This window comes from Equus asinus, chromosome 1 (assembly GCF_041296235.1).
Source record: "Equus asinus isolate D_3611 breed Donkey chromosome 1, EquAss-T2T_v2, whole genome shotgun sequence".
In the NCBI taxonomy this organism is placed as follows: domain Eukaryota; kingdom Metazoa; phylum Chordata; class Mammalia; order Perissodactyla; family Equidae; genus Equus; species Equus asinus.
The window spans coordinates 164,264,499-164,285,200 of NC_091790.1; positions in this window are offsets into that span (position 1 = coordinate 164,264,499).

Consider the following 20,702-nt stretch of genomic DNA (forward strand, 5'->3'; position numbering starts at 1 on the left):
TCAGCAAAATATAAAAAGACAAAAACATGTGACCAAGTTGCATTTATTCCAAGACTGCAAAGTTGGCTTAATGTTAGAAAGCCACTCAAATAATTCGTTACACTAATAGATTACAGGATTTTAAAAAACCCAATGTATTATCAACTTAATAGATATAGGAAAAATGTTTGATAGAATTATTTGACATCCAGACATGATAAAAGATTTTCACAAACTTGAGATAGAAAGAAATTCCTAACTCTAAAGTTTATGTACCAAAAGACCTAATGATGAAACTTTGAAGGTGTCCCCTTTGAAATAAAGAATGAGTGAAGAATGGCAGCATCATCACTTTTCTTCAACTCTGTACTGAGATCCCAGGCAATGCAGCAAAGCAAGCAAAACAAATAAGATAAAAGGTATAAGGATTGGTAATAAATAATATAAACCAACAGTACTGGTATAAATGCACAGTGGAATATCCAAAATAATATACAGATAAATAATTAGAATGAATCATAAAGTTTAGGAAGATTGCAAGATACAAAATCAACATGCAAAAATCTATTTCATTTCCACATAGCAGCAACAAATAGAAAATTAAATTTTTTAAATTATTATTTGCAATAGCCTTAAAAGATGGTGTTCTTAGAAATAAACTCATAAAAGGTGTGAATCAACACAGAGAAACCGTAATACTATTGAGAGATATTAAAGAAGGACTAATTAAATGTAGAAATAAATATATCATGATTATTGTTTGAAGATTGAATATCATAAAATTATCAGTTCTTCTCCAATTGATCTCTAAGATTAATACAATGACACTCAAAGCTCCAACAGAAATTTTGTAGGACTTGACTAGGTGCCTCTAAAAATTTATGTGAAAATGCAAAGGGCTAAGAATAGCCAAGACGCTCTTGACTAAGAAGAAAAAGATGGGAAAGCTTGATCAACCAGATGCCAAACCTTATCATAAAGCCATAATAATAAAGCTTGTGGTATTGTCTCCAGAGTAGACAAATTAGCAAATAAAACAGGAAAAGAATCCAGAAAATAATGCCCGCATATAAGAAAACTTGATTTATTTCAGCGGTAGCATTGTGGAGGAATGGAGAAAAGGTGTTCTTTTCAATACATGATGCTAGGACAATTGGGTGTTTACATGGGAAGAAATTAAAATGACAGCCTAGTGGATTGTATGCAAAATCAGTTCCAGGTAGATTATGGATCTAACTGCATAAGACAAAACAAGCTTGAAGAAATAATATAGGAGAATATCTTTAAGATCTCTGAACAGGGAAAGAGTTCTCAAACAAAACACAAAAACCACTGCTCACAAAGGAAAAGATTGATAAATTTGATCACTTAAAATTAGAAACTCTGCTCATCAAAAGACATCATAAAAAGGGTGAAAAGGCAAGCTGTAGAGTGGGAAATGATATTCGCACCTCATACAACTGACTAAGATCTAGTATTTAGAATATATAAAAATGTATGCAAATCAGTAAGAAAAGAGAATAAAAGACAGAAAAACGGGCAAGACTTGACATCAGAAAAGAGGTTATCCAAATGGCCAATAAACATATGAAAAGGTGTTTAATCTCATTAAAAGTCAGAGAAAAGTAAATTAAACCACTGTGAGATACCATTATGCACCCACTAGATTGGCATAAATATCACAATAGCATGTGGTGGTGAGGATATGGAGAATCAGAAGTTCTCATTCTGTTCTGGTGAGTGAATAATTAGTACAAACTTTCTGGAAAATTATGTGCCTTTAACTAGTAAAATTAAGGATTCCTATACCCTATGACCTTGACATTTCATTCCTGAGTACACATACTACAGAAGAGTGTAATTCTGTGCACCATGATATATGTGAAAGAATATTCATAATCGTATTGATTGTAAGAACCCAACTGAGGCCAAAAAAAATGCCCCTCAACGGTAGAATAGATAAAAATAGATTATGGTATATTTCACACAATGGAATACTTGACATCAACAAAAATGGGGAAAAAACCACACAGCTGCTTGCCACAACGTGAAAAGATCTTTAAAAACGTGGTGTGAAAGTAGACAAGATAGATACCAAAGGCCACTATATGATTCATTTATTTACAATTCAAAGCCAGCCAAAACTAAACTATTGTGTTTAGGATGCACATCTAGGTGATAAAACGCCAAAGCAAAGCAAAGCAAAGCAATTACTTTCTAGAAAGGCCAAGACCTGGGGCACTTTGTGGGGAGGGAGAGAGCTGCGTTTGGGAGTGGGCACACAGAAGAGTGACTGGCAAGTTTCTATTTCCTGATCTGGGTGGCAGTTACAAGGGTGTTCACTATCTAATTACTCATTAAGCTACATATTTACGTTTTGTGCACTATTATGAATGTGTGTTATATTTCACAATAAAAAGAGTTTCTAAAACTATATTTTTAAAAAGGCTTTTAGAACGATTATTCTGGAAGCAGCGCCAGAGAAGGGAGCCAGACTGGAAACAGGGAGGTGATCAATTAGGTCTCAGTTACATACAAGAAACAGCAGAGTCGGCTGAAAGATCCTTCTGGGTTCCTTTTCTGCATTTGGAGCCAACACGTATCAGTAGCATCCAGTAATAGGAATATTGATGCCAACATTTTTCAAAATCCGCAGAAACATCTTGGCTCTTCCACAAAACTATGGGAGCCAGTTCAGCAGAAATGGATATCCATCTTCTGTTCTCTTCTTCCCTGTTGAGGGGGCCTGGAGTCCTTAGGCTTTTCTCTTGGCCTCCCACCTCCAAGTCCTTCCAGAGAGTCTCCTCTCCCTTGTCTCCATCCTTTCTGCCCTTCCTCAGCCCTCATGGTACAGCAAGTTTGTAATGCACCTGCAAAGATGTCACTCCCAGCGGGCAGCTGAATGCCGCATTTCTCAGGAGAGGATTTGCATGTAAACAGGGGCCACTGGAGGGGGTGCTGCCCTAACCCCCAAAGAACTAATCACCAAAGATAGGTATTTGGGCCCACAGTAGGCAACTGGGAGAACTATTTGGAGCCAGCAGCATGTAACTCACACATAACTACCTGACAGACTTTAAGGAGGCTGATCAAATGGCCCCAAACCTGGCTGCACCACAGAATCACCCAAGAAGTTAAAAAAGGAAGTACAGATTTCTAGATCCCCAGATCCAGAGATTCCAGTTCATTGGGTTCTGGGTAGAGTCTGGAAATCTGTATGTATAGCAAGCAACTCAGGTGATTCTGGTGCAAAGGGTCCTGGTGCATCTCTTCAGTGGGCTGGTATTTAGGAGCCCAAGTTCCGCAGGGCCAGCAAGTGTGCAGGCTCTCTTCGCTTACCTCCGTCCAGCTGCCCTGGATCCAACCTGAGGACCAATGTGTTCTTCTAAGAGTCCAACTTTATCATCTTGCAACTCTCCAGATATCTGTTAGGTAAACCCAGGACATCTCTAATCTCTTCTTCTTTCCACTCTGGATTAAATGCATTTTTCCCCCACGAGGATAGATCTTAATCTAAAGAAGTTCTGCGGGTGTGTAGACACGTATAAGAGAGTCAAGTTGGGAGGTGTGACCATGTGTTTACGTGATGTCTGGGAAGAAGGAAGGATGCCTCTGAAGAGGTGTTTTGGGGGCTGTAACAACCTGCAGAGGTGAGACCACACGAAAGCCCTCGAGAGCAGCCTTTCTTACCCCTCATTGGTCTCAGGACCCCTTTATGCTTGTTTACGTGGATGTACCCATTACTGCATTGATGATTAAAACTGAGAAAATGTTTAACAGTTATATATGGATTCATTTACAAATAACAATAATAAACTCATTAGATATTAACTTAAATATTTATTATATGTAAATCAAGTATGTTTCCCTCCAAAAAAAATTTCAAGAGAAAAGTGACATTGTTTTAACTTTTTGCAAATCTGTCTAAGTTTGGTTTAATAGAAGACAGCTGGATTTTCATATCTTCTGCCTTCAATCTGCTACAATATGCTGTTTTGATGGAAATATATAAAGAAAATCAGGCTTCACACAAATATGTAGTTAGAAAAAAAGGATTATTTTAATCTGCTTCTGCACTCAATCTGCTGTGCTATTACATGCCATGTAACCTCTGGAAAATTCCGCTGCACACAAGAGGGAATGAAAATAAAAAAGGCAAATAACATCCTGGTACTGCTGTGAAAATAGTTTTGACCTCACAGACCCCCCACTGAAGGGTCTCAAAGACATGGCCCTCCACCCACCTGGCCCACTCTTTGAGGCCCACTGCCTTAAAGAAAAACAGTGTGTTCATTTGTTTGCCAACAGCATTAGCCATTGCTGTAACGCTGCTGTCTTGGATGCTAAGCTGAGGAGGGGGAGGTGGGCAGGCTGAAGGACCACATGCATCTGTTTGCAAAGCTGGTTAAAGCACTAATTATAGGCAAACTTGATCGAGGCTTTGCTCCAGACAACACCTCAGCAGGGGAACCTGGTGATTAAACCCGCCTCTGCTAGGGGCCGGAGCCTGTGGTGCTACTCCTACCAGCCACTTAGGGTGTGTCCAGGACCGGGGATCAGTGATTACTTGGACTGAGGAACAAAATGGTCCATATTCAGCTCAAAAGCTACGGTGTTTGTTAGGATTGTGAGTGTGGGTGAGAAATAACACCCCTCATTTGCTCAAATGCACTTGCTAAGTGAGGCCTTGTATAATTTATTACAACCCAGACCATGGTGCTTAGTAGAGCAACTGCCAACCCAGCAATCCTGATCCCCCTCATGGCTCTCTGTTTTTCTTTGCACTAGCACTTTCCCTTTCCAATGTCCTTTGTAACGTACTTACTGGTTAGGTTTATTGTTCATTGCGTGTATGTCCCACGAGACAGGGATCTTTGTTTTGTTCACTGTTGTATCTCCAGGACCAGAACAGTGTCTGGAATAAAGTAGGCATCAATAAATATTAGTTTTATGAGTGAACTAGTAAGATTGACAGATGGAGGGGCAGAGAGAATACCAGCTTCCTGCAAGCAGCCTGCACCCAAGAGAAGAGGAAGGCTGAGCTGAGCATGCCCAGTTTATTCTCCCCAAACTCATGATGCAGATTAGGCCATTCCTCTTTCCTTGGGTGATTGAAGGGCAAATAGAAGTTTGGAATGTGACATCTCCACAGGAAAGGAAACATCAGGAACGGATAAGAAGCACCCATTGACTTTCCCCTACTGTGTTCTCAATCTGTTTGTGCTTAACTATGAAGCCTGTAGGCAGCCAGGGGCATGGCGATCCTCAGAGGAGGAGATCAGAAGTTCTATCAAGACCTTTCTGCTCCTCCCACATCAGGCACTCTCCCACTGCCGTCCACTTCATCCAGGCCCTTTATGTCCCTCCCCTTTCTCAGTTCCAACCCACTCTTTGACTCCATTCTTGATGCCGGGGCTGGGACTCTACAGACCACATTTCCCAGACTCCTTGGCAGATGTTTCCGATTAGGCAGGGTTTGCCAAAGGGGATTGGGCAAGATATTAGAAGGAAGAACACAATTTGGGGAATATATGGGGCTTCTTTCCTGTCTGCCAAGCACCCCCCTCACCATCTCCTCCGAGTTACTAGCAGCATCCAGGCCACACCTCTCCTTCTTGCGTGGAGATTGCCCCAGGAATCCCAGCATCTGCCTTGGGGGCCCTCCTCTGAACTTGGATAATTTCACCTCTTTACTTTTGTTCCCCAGTCTTGGGACTGGTAGCAGCTTCCTGCAGTTATTAATCACTATGTTACTCTTCCTTTTACTTCTTTCAGTCCTCCAACACCTGTGCACCCAGTTCCCTTCATTGAGTCCCCTCTACCGGAAATACCTTCTATGGTTCCTCTTTCCCTGACTGGATGGCCCCTGACTGGTGGCTCCTTTGTGGATCCTCCAGGGACCACTGGTGGACAAGTGAGAATTGATCCCCAGAGAGCTTTCATGTGGATTAGAAAATCTTCCTTAATTAAATCTACTACATTGCTGGAAATTCATTTTCTATTCCATTTCTCTTTCGTAATTATGTCCTTCCACATTGTCTAACATAACTAGAGTGACCATACATACCAGTTCACCTGGAACAATCCAGGTTTAAGCCTGTTGTCCCAGCATAATTATTAATAGTCTCCTTTCTCTCTCAAAACTATCCTAGTCTGGATGGCAAATTATGTGATCACTCTAAATATAGACCATTATATGTTCTACAATGAAATTAAATGACATTAAGATACTCCAGCAATAAAATACCAATTACAAGAGGTTCCAAATTTGAATATCTACCCCTGCTCATCATAAATTTTCTAAGAAGAAATTAAAGTTCAATGATTAAATTCAACAATTAAGTTAAAATCCAAAGATATTAAAGTCCAAAGGATTTAAAGTCCAAAATCATATTCTCTTCCCCTTGTGATTTAAGGAAATTAGAGTCCAAAACTCATCTCAATTTGTTATTCAACTCCTATGTTTTATTTCTCAATGTTCCACATCCATGCACCAAATGTTGGAGTTGAGAGCTCCAGAAATAGCCTCTCTCTTCCCCATGAGGGTTTTGAACAGATTATAAAATAAAGGATGACAGAAGCGAGATTAAAACAACACCCTTATTACTAATAAATGTGGCTTGTACCTACAGGCAAGAGAGCCGACTAATAATGAACTCTAGGATGAGCCTTCCCCACTGTGGCATATACAGCAACTGCTCACCAACATCTGTATTCACCCCTTCTCCCAGGCACAACTGCCTATATATTTCCCAGCCTCTCTTATAGTTAACTCTGGTCATGTAAGTTTCAGCCAATGGACTGTAAGAAAAGTTATGCTCACCCTACTAGCCTGATCCATAGAAACTTGCCACGAGTGTTTCTCATGCTTCCCCTCCTCCCCGCTCCCAGCTGCCAGCTGAATGGAGAAGACTGTGAAGGCTTAGAAAAGGGTGAAGCTACTAAATTTCTAGAAGCTGTTTCTTGCAGTGCTTAGCCTACCCTGCCTGACCTACCTACTGACTTCCTGGGAGCACTGACCCAGGACAGGTTTTCCTAGAGCAGGCAGTTAGCTGCTCAGGGAGACAGAGGAGCAGAAGAAAGCTTCTGACCCTGCAGACAGCCCACGCCCGAGAGAAAGAGGGTGGGGCTGAGCTGAGAGTGCTCAACATAGTCTCCCCACATTCAAACTACTCAGATTAAGCCCCACCTGGTAGCAGTGAGGGAGCCTCTTTCCAGAGACTAAGAAAATTACACCTCGTTGTGAAAAGAAATATCTGCCACACAAAAATGTGTTTTCTTTTTGTGCATCTCTTGTTTTGATGTCTAACAATCTTTCCCTTGCTCCCAATACAGATTCTGTTAGCATTTTCCCAAGAAATTTCCCAAGAAATATATTTTCTATATCCCCTCCTAACTTCCTTAACAGGTAGAAAACAGAGAGGAGCTATCTTTGCTTCTCTCTTGTGCCTAGCCCGTGGAAGGCCAGTCAAATAGTCCTCTTTGGGCAAAGTTGGGTAAAAGCCAAAGAAGAAACAGTGCTTCTTGACCCCCTCTCCATCTGCTCTCCAGATTCCAGAGTCCACAAAGGATCATTCTCAGTAGACATAACAGGAGATCACTGGCATGTTCTTTTTTTTTTTTTTTTTTTTTTTAAGAATGATGGCACCTGCTCATGAATCACCAGGTTGTTTCTGCGGGACGTTTGTGCTCTCAGCAACTTCCAGAGTCCTCCTGCCATGGGGACCACCTTCCTTCTCCTGTCTTTACCTGAAATGGAGAGAGAAAAGCCCAGATCCTCACCATATTAGGAATAATGCTATCATGAGCCTGCTTTGGTGTGCTTGCTATGCCCACAGTCTCAGTCCCTTCTGGGGTACACTTTCCTGCACAGCCCTTAATACTTAGGTCAACATTTGGTCCTATGTGGCCTAGCACTTCCTGGCCAAAGCAGATTAGGCCAAGGTAGACCCCCAACCCATGGGGGCTCATCCATAGACTGGTCAGCAAACAATGGCCAAGAGACTCAGCCAGTTAGTTGGAATTGAAACCCAAAGTTCATGATAGAGGATTCAAATGGGAGGTCACAATGGACCATGTCAAGCCCATAAGACAGCAGGACCCATGAATAAGCAAAGGAAGTTGACAGATAAAGAACAATGGTGCTGCCGTGCAGAGAAATGCAAATGGAGAGAGGAGGGGAAAGAGAGACAGGAGAGGAGAGAAAAAGAGAGAACACAGTTTGGAGAAACTCATCCATGGAGGTATCTTGGATCCTGACAGTTGTCCAGTTCTTTCCACATCTGTCCTTGTAACAAGCCCCTTTTCCTTGAACTGACTTGAGTGCATCACTGTGCCTTGTCTGACTACGACAATTCATTTCCATAATTGTGTTATCAGGCTATGATGAATTATCCCCTAGAAAACCATGATCGTATGAGCTTCTTCCTCTTCCCACCTTCCTGTCAGATGCCTTGAGCTACTAACTTTTGGAAGAAACTGTGAATAAAAAAATAGTTTTTATTTTATTTTATTTTACTTAGGAAGAAAGGAGAATAAAATAGGTGAATCTTTGTGGTGTTCTTTAGTTTACTATGAGGTTCGGAGGTTAGGATAAAGGAAAAGTCACCCACAGCAAAACCCATGCCAAACTGAAGAATTCTCCAGGCTACATGAGGAAACAAGAGAGGTTTCTTCAAGGACATCATGGTGCTGGCAAAAAATAAGTTGACTTTCTCTTCTGCTCAGAAGGGTAGAACTAAATCCTGTCCACCTTGTCATCTTTCCATCAAGGAAGAGACAGATTCCTTCCCACTATAGGTGTTGAGACCCAAGTGAGACCCTTCCAAGTAAACCTAAGGAGGCTTTAAGTACAAGAACCCATAAACATGGGCTGCAGTAAAACAGGAATCCAGAACCCTCATCCATCATCGAGACCAAAAGATGTGCCCGAGAAAGGGGGCAGTGGTCCTGACAGAGCTGCAAGAGCCTAGGGGCTTAGTGAACCCAACCTCCAAAGCAGGGTGAATTGGAGGAGGAACTGGTGAGAGAGCTTGGCCCCAAGCCACCCTCTGGAGGGGATGGCACAGTGGCAGGTGAGAAGATTGGGAGACCCGGATCTCCACATGAGACAAGAGATCCTGGCACTTGATGACACACAGTGTACCTCCTGTCCCCATCTTCAGGAAAGGCTTGAGGCTTTTTGGGGCCCAAAAGCCAGGAGCTGCAGAAGACAGGCAATAGGCCAGATGAGCTCATCAGCCCCAAGAATGCAGGCCTAGGGGCAATGCCCACTTGCCAGTAATGTCTCAGGTCCTATTGGAGAAACACATCCAAGTCCCCATGACCCACACCTGTCATAGCTATGGAGGAGTGTCATCTTTCTTGCTGGAGAGTTCCCTCATCACCCAAGGAGCAACGATGATGATTATTTTGATCTGGAAATGCAAAAAGGGTCATTGGAGATGTTAGTGGAACTTCTCCAAGAAGCAACACCTCTTAAGAAATCATAAAGTAAGTGGCTCCCACTGCTCAACAGCCTCCTTGCGGTAGTGTTCCCAGCCTGGGTTCTAGGATAAGTTCCAAACAGTCTCGCATTTAATGAGAATTCAGTTGTGAAAAGGAGGCATTCCAAAATCTGTGGACTGAATAAACTAACAAGGTACGTCTACCCCAAATGGAGAAAGCCCGGTCAGTTTTATTTAAAACTTTCAATCTCTAAAATTTATAATGGGAAGCTATAATATACTGAATTATCTCAGTCTCTCCCCAAACAAAGAAGTTAGTGAGGAAATCAAATGAGGTGACTCTGAGACTGACAGTTCAACTATCCAAAGAACCAAATAATCTAGTATACATAGTAGAATGTTATTAAATAAACCCTTGTGAAATTCCCACTATTTTAAGAGCAGGGAGCCAGCAGGAGAAAGGGGGGTTCAGAAGCCCAGGAGGTATGTGGAAGTGAAAGTGAGGAGGGGTCTGGAAACCCTTATCCTCTTTCACTAGACAGCTGAGGAGGGACCAGGTGCAGCATCCTGCAGCAACCCCCAGCCAGCACCCCACAGCACTCCCTTACGCCTGCCTGGCCTCTCAGTCTCTGTCTCTGCCTCAGTCTGACTTCAGTAGCTCTGATCCGGATGGGGAGAAAATTGAGACTGGGAATTTCAGCATCCCTGACCAGTGAGAGTTGAGGATCCCTCAACAGAGAGTAATCCCCAAAGTCAAGGGAAGGGAATGAGACAGAATACACAGGTGCACTCGACAACCAACGTAAACCCTAGCAGTGCCTGCCACTGGAACCTAGCAGTATCTCCGCTTGTCCAGCAGATGGGTGGGGTAAGCCTGCTCTTGGCACGAGTGAGAGAGAACCCACAGTAATGAAAAGAGCTAGGTGCAGCACAGCATAACCCAGTCAGGCAAGCTTTGTTCTCACAGGAGAGAGGCAACTTGGGGTACAGTAGTCCCCCCTTATCCATGGTTTCGCTTTCTGCAGTTTCACTTACCATTGGTCAACCATGGTCTGAAACATTAAATGCAAAATTCCGGAAATAAGCAATTCATGAGTTTGAAATTGCTCATCATTCTGAGTAGCATGATGAAGTCTCATGACATCCCACTTTTTCCCGCCCGGGACGTGAATCACCCCTTTACCCAGAGTATCCCGAGTGCATTCAGTATCTGCTGTTAGTCATTGAGTAGCCCTCTCGGTTATCACATTGACTGTTGGGTATCACAGTGCTTGTGTTCAGGTAACCCTTATTTTACTTAATAGTGGCCCCAAAGCTCAAGAGTAGTGATGCTGGCGATTCCGATACCAAAGAGAAGCCATAAAGTACTTCCTTTAAGTGAAAAGATAAAAGTTCTCAACTTAATAAGAAAAAAATTTGTATGCTGAGGTCGCTAAGATCCATGGTAACTTTTATTACAGTATGTTGTCATAACCATTCTATTTTGTTGTTAGTTGTTGGTAATCTCTTACTGTGTCTAATTTATAAATTAAATTTCATCATAGGTGTGTATGTATAGGAAAAAACATAGTATATATATAGGGTCGGTATTATCTGTGATTTCAGGCATCCACTGGGGGTCTTGGAACATGTCTCCAGGCCGATAAGGGGGGATGACTACTATATTGTGGTATCGGTCACTCATGTTTGTCACCTGAGCTGGTCTCTATGGACTTCAGTTTACACATGTCAGAGCTGCTTTGTCGTCCTCTGTCAAAATATAATACAGATGGGGAAGGGGTGCTGCCCAGGCTCAAATCACCAAAGGCCTGCATGGGGGTGGCCCAAACACGGAGGAGCCAGGTCTGCAACACCACGCTTCTGAAAGGAAGCAGGGGCTCTGCAGGGGGTCGAGAGCAACCTCTCCTGAGGAACTCCATTAAGCATTTAGGGGCTGGGTTCAGAGGAAACAAGTCCCATAATGACCATGGGAGGAAGGAAGACTGCCCATCTTGCCACCCTCCAAGACAGGGCTGACACAGTCTGGTAGCAGGCAGAACTGTTCCTGAATGACTCTCCCTCAAACTGCAGGGGAGAAAGTGCCCTTCATTACCAGGTGAAGACAAAAATCAGCGCACAGGGACAGGACAATAAAACAATGCAAGCGACACAATAGAATAATTCAAGGGGAGGAAACACAGGCCAAGTCATTCATAGTGCTTGAAAGTGATTATTCTAAAATGCAGATTTGGTGACATCAGTTCCTGTTTAAAATCGCTGCCTTTTCTCCATTCCCACACCCCCTGCCTTAGCTCAGACCGTAATTAACTACTGCTAGGATAATTGCAGTAGTCTTCCAGCTGCCGCCAGTCCTACCTCCCCCTTCCCCATTATTGCTTTTGGGAATCACGCCTGAACCTTTCTTAGGGATGGAACTGGCAGGGCTGGGGGTGGAGGTGTGTTAGTTGACAGACATCCCAAAGCAATGTCTTCCTGAACTACAAATCATGGTTTTTGTGCCAAGTGATGCACTGGGACTTGCTTATAATTCATTTCATTTAATTTCATTGTCACATCCCCTTGTGAGGCAAATGTCAGTGTCTGCATTTTGCAGATGAAGAAAATGAGACTCAGAGAGGGTACGCCCAATGCCTAGGCCACAGAGCCATAGTGGGGTATGGGTTTTGGACTTGGTGACATTTCCTTGCCCTCACCTACCCTCTTCTCCCTCTCTTCCCCTCAAAGTCTCACTACAATGTTCACTGATTCTGCTACCAACATCTCTTCTCTGATTGCTGCGGTCTATGACTTAACTAACCCTCAGTGTCACCTTCTGTCCCACCTATCCTTTGCCCTATGCTTCATATCTCCCTCCTCGCCAGCCCTCCGGGACCCCATCAGAGTTTGCTATAGCTTCACCCCTTTTTCCATGAGAAGAGATGAGTAGATCTCAGCATGTCCAAGGCCCGTGGTATTTCTGAGGAATGTGGGAGGGCCCAGGCAGGGGCTGTGTGAACAGTGGCTGTTACAATGGGGCTTTCAGGGCTGGGCTAAGCATGGCCCACACACAATGCATTGCATTTTGTCTCTTAGCCATCCCCTGCCCCATCTGGCTGGTTCCTGCCGTTGAAATCCTGTAACATCCGGTGAATAAAGAGCCATTGTGCTTATTTCCCAAACAGAATTGGGCCTGTCATTTCAAATGTGGCTAGGAGCCTCGCCTTTTTAGTAATGATTGCAGTTCTACTGTCCCCACTGGTCTTTATTCTCCCTTAACAATAGCAGCCAGGTGTTGCCAAGAGCTTGAGTTGGCGCACCTAGAGGCCTCCAGGAAGCACTGGGGTTTGAAGCCCTTCTGGAGATGGTTTGACTCCTTACCTTAAACTTGAGGATCTCCAGTTTGCACTTGAAGCCTCTGATCTCATCCCTTCAGTGTCGGGCAGAGGAAGCAGCTATGCTCTTCGCAAGATGTTAGCCCTTAGAATAGGGCTTCTCAAACTTCCACGTGTCTAAGAATCACTCGGGATCTTGCGAAAATACAGGTTTGGATTCAACCTCAGAGTCTGCATTTCTAACAAGCTTCCAGAGGAGACCAGTGCTGCTGGTCCAGGAGCATGTTTGTATTAGCAAGGGCTTAGAGACCTGCTCAGCCACCAGTGGTAGGGCTATAGCTGACCACCCAAGGGGAGTATGAGAGGCTGTGAGGAAGCCACTTAGCTGGAGTTGGCCAGGAAGCCAGTTGCCCCCTCACAGCAACACCTAGACATAACAGTAGGGTCCGGCCCTGGGGAAAAAGTTGAAGAGGATGAAAGAAATAATCAGAGATGCTCAAAGAAAAAAAAGGATGTCTGTGGTAGTATTAGTTAGAAGGTGAAAAGCTGGACTGAGGGATGGACTATATGTCATATGAGGAGTTATGAAAATGAGATCACACTTGGGCAGACCCAGGCCCTTATCCATTTCAATAGATTTTTCTTCTTTCCCGGAGTCCTCTCTTCCATGTCAACTCTGGAAGGCCGACGCTGCAATCACCTCAAGGAGAAGGCTAGAAAGAAACTCGGACAGCCGGACCTCGCTGGGCTCCTCTGCTCTCACTATGTGCTGCAGGTGGCCTGGGCCTGGTGCCACTTCTGACTGCCTATGACAGCACATGGACACCGGTGGCTCTGAAAATGGGTCACAGCAGGCCGGGCTGTGTCCGAATCACCAGGAAGGCTTGTAAAAATGCAAAGTTCTAAACCTAGAACCTCTGACACAATAATGTGTGGGAAAGAGCCCAGGAATATACAAACAATGTTTAAGCTCCCCAGGTGATTATGAAGCCCAGCCAAACTTGGAAAGTCCTGATTTACACAAAATAAAATTGCCGTCCAACCGTTAAAAATGAAGTTAACAAAAGGTATTTAAATGCCAATATTATAAATAGTATAACTCCAATGTCGTGTGTGTGTATATATATTTACTTTGCAGTATATAATAAATAGTATAATTCCAATTATGTAAATACACACACATATATTAAATATATAGATATCTGGGGGGTACGATGACAGAGTTACAGGGTTTTCTTCTATTCCTTTCTCAGTTTTCTAGGTTTTCTACAATAAACACATACTCCTTTTGTAATGAGGGTATATTTTTGTGAATGCTGGGGAGCAGATTATGACATATTTGGAACTATCGTGGGGGTTTCCTAGAAATGCAATGCCTTCCAGCGAGGCATGCTGTTCCTCCCTTTCTTCTGGAGAAAGTTCAAGGTGTCCCCTTTGATACTCTCTCTTCATTCTGACTAGTGGCCTGCATGACTGGCTTTTGTAAACATTCCTTTCACTGGATTAAACAAATACAATGACTTGTTTTTTTTAATGGGAGTTAAGGAGAAGTTCAGGTACCTGGGCATATATTCAGGACAGGGCTTCGGTCAGCAAGAAATGGGAGGGCTGAGCAGGGAAACTGAGGCTAAAATCAACATGGCAGTGAGGAGGGGCAGCTGCGGCTCTGGGGAGGCTCTGAGGCTCCCCCCAGCCCCTCTGATGCCAGAGCCCAGTCATGCCAGGGCTGGGTCTGCTGTTGCTCATCCTGGGACCGGAAGGGAGAGGATCTGTTCTGAGTCCAGCTTGACTACTCACCAGCTGTTTATAGCTTTGAGTGCCCAACTGAAATGCTACAATCTCCATTTTCTCACCTGCGAAAGGGGAATAGCAAAATCCACCTCAGCATCATGGTGGTAACTTAAAGCAGCTCAGTGTAGGGGAGCAGAATTTGCTACCCTAAAATTTGTCTCTTTGGCTTCATTACTTTAAGAATGAAAGACTTAGGAAGAAAATTACCTTCCCCCCAAACACCTAAAAGAATTTAAGATAGAAGGCCTGTTCCAGGAAAGAGCTATCACCGTAGGTAATCATAGTATAATATGAACTAGGTGTGGTAGGCAGGGAGGAACCTAGCAAGGCCCATTTGATCAAAGTCCTCTCCTTGTCCCATTGTCTTTGCAAGGTATGGCAAACATTTGTTTACCAAACACTTGCTTTTCCATCTCCGTGTGGATTGCCTTCCTCCCCTTTGAAGTCCCAAACCACTACCCCCAACATCCTCCTTTGTGTTTACCTAAAAATGGTATTTAAGGTGGTGGCTTCAGTTATTTTTTTCAAGTCACTCAGTTTTCCTGGGTTTCTCCCATGTATACGTGTTATTAAATTGTTAAATTTCCTCCTATTATTCTGTCTCATGGCAATTTACTCCTTAGACCAGACAGAAGAACCTAGAAGGATAGAGGAAATTTCTTCCTCCCCTACATCAGTGTGGTATCTGGTACACAAAAGGCCCTCAGGGAACACCCCTCCCCTGCCTTTAAGAGGGGTTCAAGTGGTGAGTGGATAGGAAACGGCAGGTGGCAGACACCAGAGGCTCCCAGGAGAGACAGCAGGGGCCAACAAAGCACAATGGAAGGAGAAAAGCTGCCATGCCCTGGGTTCTTCACAACCATCCTGGAAGAGGCCCAGGCAGCACAAAGAGCTCTCTGGGAAGTCTGAGCATTGCAGAAGCTCTACCCTCACCACACTCCTGCTCTCCACCCTCACCAACCAGAAGATGGGGGTGACCTTAGGCTCCCTTGTCCCCGTGTGACTGTCTGACAGATCACTCTGGTCTAGAGACAACAGGCAGGTGATGTCAGGGAGGCCTTGGAGCAACACACCTGTGCTCCCATCCTAGCCTCACCATGTACAAGCTGGACAAGGGACTTCATTGTTCTGTAACTGTTTCTCCATTTGTAAAATGAGGCTAAACAGTACTTTCTTTGGGAGGCTGTTTGTGTCCCTGGCATGGAGCACACTGCTCAACAAAATGTTTTCCTTCTTGACCCCTTTACAGGAAATTCCTTCAAATTCGTTTCCAGTTAAGTCTCTAGGGCATGAAATATTATTTCTTCCACTTATCTCTGAGGAGCACAGACACCCTTCTCTGTATCAGCATGAAATTCATGAATCCTTTTCTGGCCAAGTCCTGACCTTGTGTGGAGCCCCCAGCCCAGGTCCCAGGGTCTGATGCCACTGCCGAGGCAGGCTCTGCTACTGGGCATCCTCTCAGAAGATGTATTCTTTTATTATCCTCCTCCAAATACATGCATGCCCTTTCACCCACCCCCACCCAGAGCATTTGGTCCAAGAGTCTGTTTCTGGGTTAAAATGTGCCCAGGGTTTGTTTTAATCAGGTGTGTTAAGACATGTAGACACAGATAGGACTATAATGAAGGAAGAAGTTTACACTCAGAGATCCCTAGAAACAGGAGGCATGCCCCACCATGCAGGGTGAGATGGGAGATGCCTTTATTGGGGTTTTTCCAGGAAGGAATGGGCCAGGCAGAGTGGGTACGCTGAATAACTTGGGATAGGATAGTTTGAATAATTTTGGCAGGCTCTGGGCTCTCTGGGTGGCCCCTAACTGTCCAGGAGCTGGCCCTGGGGTGATTTAGGGCAGGGAGAATACTGGCTTGGAGTGTGAGAGTTTGATAAAGCGGATGGTCAGGGCTGTGGGGTCTGGCTTGGTTGGTTTGTATATCAAAGGCACCCTCTCAGGGGAATCGGTTGCTATCTCTAGCAATTAGCTGGCCCTGGGAGGGGCAGTCTGTCCAGGATCAAGTTCCCAAAGGCCAGAGCATCAAGAATACAGAAAATGTAAAATATTAGTCAATACAGTTTTGCATAATCAACCTTCAAAAGTGCCACCGAGGTCTTTAGACGAGACAGAGCAGAATCGATGGCAGGGTAAGAAGTCTTGCGTGTTCTGGACAAACCTGTGAGGTGGACACAGACTGGAGCTCTTCCACCTTCCTCTTTAAATGATGACCATCGTAATTTCAGCACCAACTTTTACAAAGCACTCTCTTTCACACATTTTATTTTACTTTATTTCTATAACCATTCTATGAGATAGGTTTTTGGTCCCCATTCATTTCATAAAGAAACAGTCTGGTGGGGTTTTGGGGGTTAAGGAACTGAAAACTAAGGGACAAGTTAACATGTGTTCAGCTCTCCTGAAGGGTAGGTGGCATTAGCCTCATTTTACAGATGGGGATTTGGAGGCTCAGAGAATTTAAGTGCCTGGTCGAAGCCAGAAGCTGAAATGTCCCCGGGCTGGGCACTGAACCCACATTGATTTGATCTCAAAACCCTTATTCTTCCCACTATGTTTTTTAACTCAAGCAATAGTGTTGAATTCCCGTATACTCTAGACACTGTTTTATTTTATTTTTTATTCTTTATTTTTATTTTATTTTTCTCCCCAAAGCCCCCCGGTACATAGTTGCATATTCTTAGTTGTGGGTCCTTCTAGTTGTGGCATGTGGGATGCCGCCTCAGCGTGGTTTGATGAGCAGTGCCATTTCCATGCCCAGGATTCGAACCAAGGAAACACTGGGCCGCCTGCAGCGGAGCGTGTAAACTTAACCACTCGGCCACGGGGCCAGCCCCTCTAGACACTTTTTGTTTTGGATGCCGGAAATACAAAGCTGAGCAAAATAGATGACATGTTCCCCGCCCTTGGAGAGCTTACAGAATAGTATGGGGAAAGATATTAATCAATTAATGACCAAAAAAATGTAAAATTGGAACTGCACTAAATGCTTTGAGGGAACACATCATGCACTGTGAGACCACCTCCAAAATCCTGGGCCAAGGTCAGGGTCCATTTTACCAACCATGCAGCCCTGGGCTTGGCGCTGAAGCTATTTCCTTGTCCATAATAATCCACCCAGGGCACCGCAGGCATATAGCCCTCCTTCAGAAAGGGCCCTGCTTGACCCCCTACTGCCCAGCTTCTCCTCCTGCAGGTCAGTGGTCCTGATGGCCACTCCAACCAGATTCCAACTATATCAGAAGACATGGCACAGCAGAGCCAAAAAATAAAGTGTTGAGAGTAGTTAGGAAAATCCCTAGGATGGGAGCCTCACTTGTCCACCTGCCTGAGGGCACGTTCCTTCCTTAGGAAGGAGTGACAGCATTTGTTTTTACCGATACCAAGATACCCAGACTGTTCACTTTTCTTCAATTCTGACTGAGGGGGTGTGAAGCGAAGACTTTTTTGAGAAGGAGGAGCTGCAGGGAAAGCTCCCTTGCCCTTTAGGGAGAGGAACAGGAAGAGACACTGAGTGTTGAAGGGTCTGGATGTGATGTCCGGAACTGCTGCAGCCAGCTCCGAGCCTGAGGACAGAGCCAGCACACAGTGAGGCTGAGCAGACAGGAAGACCTAGGTCCTCAGTGCCATCACTGAGCCACCAAATCAGTTGTCCCTGAAGTCCACTGACCTCAGAACTTCCTGTTACCTGAGATAATAAGGTCCTTGTTTAAACCAGTTTGAAATGGTGTTCCTGTTTCTTAAGGATGAATGTATTTTAACTGATGCATAAGAATAAGTCTTATTTTTAGTATCGTGAAGTTTATTTACAACATCACGGGAGTGAAATTATTGATGTCTTCTACCTAGATCAAAGGTATCTTTTAAAGTAAGTATTTTATTGAAACACAGCATACACTTAAAAATGTGTGAAAATCCTAGTGTACAATTTGACGAACTATGATAATGGGAACACACCCAGGCAACCATCTGGGTTGGACCTAGAAGAATGGGAAAAATTTGGATAAGCAGAAGTTAAAGGGCCAGCCAGACACATTAAATGAAAGGAACAACGTGAGTCAAAGTCCCAAGGTAGGACCTTATGAGTACACTGGTGAGGCTATAAGGATACAGGTTTGACAAACATGGATCATTGGGATAAGGACAGAATGTCCATTCAGACTCATTCATTATGTGAATTTTAATAGACTTTTCCTGCTTATGGACCCAGCATCAGGCGTGCTATGTACCTGTTAGGAATATAAAGAACAGGAACACAAGAAGTGCCAAATCTAAGGTGAACTGCAACTTAGAAAAACACGGGTTAGTATACACACATATATTTCCTTGCTCTGTCAGCTCAGAATGACTAGAAGCAATGACACCCCAGTAGCATCAAAAACACAGTACTTTCTAATACCATTCTCCAATTTTAAAAAAAAGCCAGGACTCCCTAGAGAAATGGCTGATTCTAGCAGTGAGGCAGGAAATACACAAGATGAGCCTGGAGCGTCTTGTAGTGCCAGAAATAAGGAAGTTCTTGGGAAGGAAAAAAGCCCACAATGATGGAGATGTCTCAAAGGGACACAGGAGCCAAGTGCACACAGAACCCCCATGGCCAACCTGGAATAATTTGAGCAAAAAAACAAAGTAGCGTTGGGCCATAATCCACAGCATAAAATAAATATCCATGAGTCCGTACTCACATAAAAATGGTTGAATCAATTAATACATAGGAAAAAAGAGACAAATTTCCCATGCAGAAAATTTCTGAAAAATATGTGTGGATATTTCACCCTCAAGGATGAGGAGTATAACTCTCCATCTCTTAAGTGTGGGCTGCAGAGAGCAACTTCCAAAAAACACAGTAAGAAAAGAAAAAACAGAAGAGTAACTTTGCAGTAGAGAAAGCTGACAAACTACCTCAGTCAGGTGATCAAGATCAGCTTCCACAGTCCCTAAGTCCTATTGATGGTATGTACCCTTATATGACGTGATGGAAATGGCACTTTACCTCTGTGTTCTTCCTCCCAAAAATACAAAACCCCAGTGTAATCATGAGAAAACCATCAGACAAATCCTAACAGAAGGACGTTTGACAAAATACTTCACCTCTTCTCCTCAAAACTATCAAAGTCACCAAAAACAGGGAAGGCCTGAGAAACTGTAACAGCCAAGAGGAGCCCAAGCAGACACTACCGTATTAGTGTCCTAGGGCTGATGTAAAAAGTAACCACAAAATGGTGGCTTAACGCAACAGAAATTTATTATCTCGCAGATCTGGAGGCTAGAGATAAGAAATCAAGTTGTCGGCAGGCCCATACTCCCTTTGAAGCCTCTAGGGGAGGATCCTTCCTTACCCCTGCCAACTTCTGGAAGCCCCAGGGATTCCTTGGGTTGTGGATGCATCACTCCAATCTCTGCCTCTATCATCACATGGCCATCTTCTCCAAGTGTCTTCTCCTCCTCTTGTGAGGACACCAGTCATTGGATTAGGGGCCACCCTACTCCAATGTGACTTCCTCTCAACAAATTACATCAGCACCAACCCCATTCCCAAATAAAGTCACATTCACAGGTACCAAGCGTTAGGACTTCAGTATATCTTTGTGAGGGACACAATTCAACCCACAACAATCCTCACAGCAATTATCATCCCCACTTTACAGATGAGGAGCCAGGACGGTAAAGAGGAAAAGAGCACCCAACTAGCAGAGCGTCAGTTCTAACTCAAGTCTGTCTGGTTCTCCAGCTTGGGCTTTTTCACTACATTATACAGTCCTTTTCACACTGCACATCCCCTCCTGCCTCTGCCTTCATTGTTCATCTGCTTTAAGTTAAAAAGGAGCAAACTGAGGTCCAGAAAGGGGTAGTGATTTACCCAATGTCATACGGGGAAAAAACAGGTGACAAATTTTGAGATTGGGATCTTGAATTAATATATTTCCATTTAAAAATACTTCTTGGGGCCAGCCCCGTGGCTGAGAGGTTTAAGCTCTACACACTCCACTTCCATGGCCTGGGTTCAAGGGTTTGGATCCCATATGCGGACCTATTCCACTCACCAGCCATGCTGAGGAGGCGTCCCACATACAAAGGGGAGAAAGACTGGCACAAATGTTAGCTCAGGGCTAATCTTACACAAGCAAAAAAAAAGAGAGAGAGAAAGATCGGCAATGGATGTTA